The following is a 6183-nucleotide window of genomic DNA, read 5'->3' as shown; positions in this document are numbered from 1 at the left end:
TCGTAGGCAACAGGCGGAGAACGGTACCTGTGCATCTCTCTTCAATGAGAGCAGTGCAGGCTAGTGACGTGGGTGTACACTAGGGATGGACGATATCGGAAATTTGATATCGTGATATATCGTCAAGAAAATATCGTCACAGACGATACGATACGATATCTTCTCCGTATTGTGATATCGGCGATATATCGTCTCCGCGTATCGCCAAATATCGTGACGATATATCGCTGACACGATATATATCGCTAAAATATCGTGACGAGATATCGCCAACACGATATATATCACCAAATATCGTGACGATATATCGCCGACACGATATATATCAACAAGTATCTTGTCGATATATCGCCGACACGATATATATAATCAAATATCGCAACGATATATCGCCGACACGATTTATATCACCAAGTACGATATCTTCTTCGTATCATGATATCGGCGATATATCGTCTCCGCGTATCGCCAAATATCGTGACGATATATCGCTGACACGATATATATCGCTAAAATATCGTGACGAGATATCGCCAACACGATATATATCACCAAATATCGTGACGATATATCGCCCACACGATATATATCACCAAGTATCTTGTCGATATATCGCCGACATGATATATATAATCAAATATCGCAACGATATATCGCCGACACGATATATATCACCAAGTACGATATCTTCTTCGTATCATGATATCGGCGATATATCGTCTCCGCGTATCGCCAAATATCGTGACGATATATCGCTGACACGATATATATCGCTAAAATATCGTGGCGAGATATCGCCAACACGATATATATCACCAAATATCGTGACGATATATCGCCGACACGATATATATCACCAAGTATCTTGTCGATATATCGCCGACACGATATATATCATCAAATATCGCAACGATATATCGCCGACACGATATATATCATCAAGTACGATATCTTCTTCGTATCATGATATCGGCGATATATCGTCTCCGCGTATCGCCAAATATCGTGACGATATATCGCTGACACGATATATATCGCTAAAATATCGTGGCGATATATCGCCAACACGATATATATCACCAAATATCGTGACGATATATCGCCGACACGATATATATCACCAAGTATCTTGTCGATATATTGCCAACACGATATATATCACCAAGTATATTTTCGATATATCGCCGACACGATATATATCGCCAAAGTATCGTATCGTCTAGTTGATATCGTCTGGACGACATTTTTTCAATATCGCGATATATCGTCTGGACGATGTATCGCCGAACACTAGTGTACACCGAACGGCGAGAGAAACAGTAGACCAATTGTCCATCACCATTTTCATTTGGGTCTGAATTACACAATGTGATGACAATGAATTGAAATAATGACGTCAATAAGCAGAGAACTATGTCTGCTTCGAACCAACATAGTTTCATTCCTTAAAACAACAGAGGATGTAGAATAATAAAATAATGAAAATACCGGTGGACAATTTGCCTACCTTTATCTTTGCCGTTGACTGTACACCGCTATAATTTAAGTCAGTGGTTGCAAATATCAGGTTTTTTGAGTAGCGTCCCTTTACTGCCTCAGTTGGCTAATCGTAACAATGAGGATGAGTGATGCTTATATAAAAATGATCAAGGGACACTCACATGCCATGACGCATTCTTTTCTGTTGCGCTAGTTCTGATAAGAACGGCGCCTGAATATCGAAAGGACTCCCTGTTTCTGAAGTGTGTGGCCACACCTTAATATACATTATTTTCGTTCAAGTAACTATACTGCGGGACATGAAAATGTGAGCCTCAAGGTCACGCGTGGCCAGGGCGATGTTTTCATGTAGGACTGACTCTCTCTCCCTCGGATTACAATAGTGTGTACTTTTACGTTATTATTTTACACTTTATAATTGATACTTTTTTATACTTTATTTTATGCTTTTCTTTAAATTTTGCAGATTTCGTAACACGAAGTTCTTTGAACCCCAACGTTTATTTTTTCTGCTAAATCAAGTCTCAGCTTTTCGGCAGTTTGATATTCTCCACGATCATAAGAACTGAAGACAGACCAGGATATCAAAACGAGAAATGAAACGAACAAATATTGTCCAGTGGCATCTTGTGAAATGGAAAGAACATTTTCAAAATACAAAGACTTTGTTTCTGACAATCGGAAGAGTTTACTACATGAAAACAACGATAAATAACGTCTAGTGTATTGAAATGCTAACGTAAAAGAGTAAGATATTGATTATTGCAACGAAAAGATGTTTCCTACAAGATACACAATATATACAGGGTGGCTCAATAAGTCACTTAACACCCCCAGTACAAGGCCACTGCAGCGCGCAACATGGAAATGGTGATGACCAATCGTTATCAGGCCAAGGGGGAACCACATTGACGCCACCCACACGGTCGGCGGCCATCTTAATGTCCGCCATCTTGAATTCAACTTCAGAATTTTAAATAGGAAGGTGGTCGTGCGACATATCTAAAAGGGCTAGAATTTCACGAGAAATGCAATGGTGAAGGTTTTTTCGACGTGTCTTTAACCAGTAAAAAGGTATGACTGAATTCTTGTACCAATTTGCTCCTTTTCGAGGTGTTAGAAAAATGCCTTAAAATTTGTTTAGCGCTTCGGTAATGCATCGAGATCAAAGTGACGTCTATGGAGAGACGTTCGCATGCCATGGCACATTATTTTAATCGGATACATCCATGAAGAGCTGTGCATTATGAATGGTTGTCCCGAACAATTTACAGTGTGACGCTTCCATTGAATTAAAAGTCCTTCACAGTGATAAGGCTAATGTTTATTTTCATAAGGAAGTTCATAAACAGAATATTCGATGATTTTTATCTGATAACCCATTTTCGACAGATCAAAGCTGAATGGTTAGTGTTGGTAAGTTAATGGTGTGGCGTGCTGTGTGGAACACGATTGGTTAATCAATTTTCCATCAAAGGAACCTTAAATGCTTAGGGCTACTTGGATTTGTTAAATAAACAGTTTTTTTCATCCTTGCTTATGGAAGAAGGTACTTTTTACAGAGTTTTTTCAATAGGGAAGAACACCAGAACACTTATGGGAACGTTATGAACCAGTTTTTGTCCAAAGTTAGTTATCAGATGACAAGGGTCACATATTCTGTTTATAAACTTCCTTATGAACATAAACATTAGCCTTGTCACTGTGAAGGACTTTTAATTCAATGGAAGCGTCACACTGTAAATTGTTCGCGACAACCATTCATAATGCACAGCTCTTCATGGATGTATCCGATTAAAATAATGTGCAATGGCATGCGAACGTCTCTCCATAGACGTCACTTTGATCTCGATGCATTACCGAAGCGCTAAATAAATTTTAAGGCATTTTTCTAACACCTCGAAAAGGAGCAAATTGGTACAAGAATTCAGTCATAACGTTTTACTGGTTAAAGATACGTCGAAAAAACCTTCAACATTGCATTTCTCGTGAAATTCTAGCCCATTTTGATATGTCGCACGACCCCCTTCCCATTTAAAATTCTGAAGTTGAATTCAAGATGGCGGACATCAAGATGGCCGCCGACCGTGTGGGTGGCGTCAATGTGGTTCCCCCTTGGCCAGATAACGATTGGTCATCGCCAATTTCAAATTCCATGCCGCAGTGGCCTTGTACTGAGGGTGTTAAGTGACTTATTGAGCCACCCTGTAGTATTATAATTGCAATATTGCAGCTTTTAGAGCGGCAAAGGAATATGTGTAATATAATCATTTTGTTACATGAAATTGAAAACATTTTGTAAATAAGTATTTCTTGGTGATCTTAAATAGCACAATTGATCACTTGCATTTCTATAAATGCGTTCAGTGAGTTGCTGATACATTTATTTTGCATGTAAGACGTACAGAACCTTGAAATAGGTTGTTTTGAAAATTTTTAGTGCATATTTTAAGTGCATATTTTGGCTTTTTTAGTGCGTATTTGCATGCATATTTTGGCTTTTTTACTACATATGAATCTGCCCCTAGTTATAAGTTACCGATTTGTTTTACGTCAGTTGCCAACTTTATATTCTCCTGGACTTGCCCCTCCCTCCCTGCACATTGGCATCAATGACAGTCTTTTCTACAACGCGTCAAAACTAGAATATGTGTTTGAACAAAAGATATGCATATAACACGAGTCTTAAATGTAAATGTTCGTTTTTAAAATTAACGATGTTATTATATGAGAAATGAAGGAAATAAAATAGAAGTAACAACTTATCAACGTGTTCTGTACTCAAACACGCAGATTGCAAAAGATATGCACCAACTTAATCCAACATTATTTATTTAACATCAAACTACCACTTAACAATTTATAACGAACTCCATGTCTAAAAGACCAAACATAATATATTACTTCCAACATATTGACAATTCCAAAGGTCTTATAAACTGTACAGTCTATTTACATATGCAGCGTCACACACACGACACAACGATGTCAGTTTTCTTCATTGGACAATTTACCATCTAGAAAGTCTGAGAATTAAAAATTAATTTCTGCAGTACTTTCTATTTGTGAAACGACATATTATTTTTAGATGTGTACACTCATCATAGTAATGTGTGTTCCTTGCACTGACTTGTATTGTCTTGAATGGATTCGGACACCACTTCAAGCACTTCGTTTTTCGCAGATCATGTCAAACCATACATGAGCTCACATCGCTTATAAAATTAGATGTTATGATGCGGTGCAGTTATACGTTTCGTTTTCCTGTAGTTTCTTTAGGATTGCTGGTGTTCACATCAGTGAACGTTGTGCGGCTGTCTTAAAAATTGGAACGGGTGAAACTTTGGCCTTTCCATGTTGAGGTCAAACTAAGTGGATACGATTCAATATAGTTGTTCTTTTACATTCTACCGGCACAAATTAGAAGTTGAAGATTAGTCTTTTCACAAAAGAGAAGTCTATTCAGTATTACAACTACTAATTTAAAGCTTATGTAATACATATTGCATGTGCAACGGAGTCCTTACAAACTTATGATACTTACATGGACGTTTTTCAGATATGGAGGTGGTACAAATTATATGCCAAATGTGAGACTTTTCTATGTGCCTGAAATCATTGTAGAAGATCGATTAGACCATGAGAATGTTAGAATAGGACTGAAGGACTGAAGTTTAGTATATTTATTTAGATATGAGACAATGATAATGAATTGAAAAAAATCGCAGTGGGATCCATGAGTATTACCGTGCAAATTGTCCATGACTATTTTCATTAATTTTTCTCTTACATCCTATGTGTTTTTAAGCGATGGATTTTTATGTATGCCGGTGCAGAAGTTGTCAACAGCTTGTTTTGAGTTTTCTTTTAATTCTTGAACCTGTTATTGGGTCAAATAAAGTGCACGAACATGGTGATGGACAATTTGCAAGGTAATACTCATGGATCCCACTCTACGATGCATTATTTGAGGAAAGTAAACTTCGAAATCATTACTTCGCTCACTGGATGACTAAGTGGCTATGTTGTGTTCTGTGAACTTACAAAAGTGTAGTCAAACGTGTCTTGAAGATATTTTCTTTACCAAAAATGAAATAATCTTGAACGTAATATTTTGGTCACCTTGGATTTATGAAAAGCATAAATATATATAATTTGGTGATAATACAAATGATAAAACTGTTTTACCATCACCATATATGCAGGATAATGAGGAGCTTTGGTGTATATTTTGACATATTTAGTGTCTTGACTACAAAGTTGTTTTTTACACACATTTTGTCAAACTTCACTATCACTCAATGTATGATTGATGGAGAAAGAATTCTTGCTCTCCCAAATTTCGTTCTTGGACTCTGAAAATTACATGAGGTTGCGATGCGCACTGTGAAACAAATATAACTGAAAAGCTCTCGTTAATACACAATATTGTCAGATCGAATCTTAGCTATTTCGTGACTGCCACGTCACTTGTCAGCCTACAATCACGAACATTTCAACCAGTACAAGACTATTTCTCACCAGATGGCAGCAACGGTATGTGGAGATGATTTTACCGTTTTTTTTTATGGAAAATTGGCGTCGTAGAGAAGATCGCATGCGCACACGGCTTTTGTGTTACCACCTATGATTTCCGAGCAAAGCTTCGTTGAGAATATCTTGGGTTTTGGCATATTCTTCGAT

The sequence above is a fragment of the Lepisma saccharinum genome, chromosome 26, assembly GCF_977018435.1.
Source record: "Lepisma saccharinum chromosome 26, izLepSacc3.1, whole genome shotgun sequence".
Taxonomy (NCBI): Eukaryota; Metazoa; Arthropoda; class Insecta; order Zygentoma; family Lepismatidae; genus Lepisma; species Lepisma saccharinum.
This window is presented reverse-complemented; position numbering follows the sequence as displayed.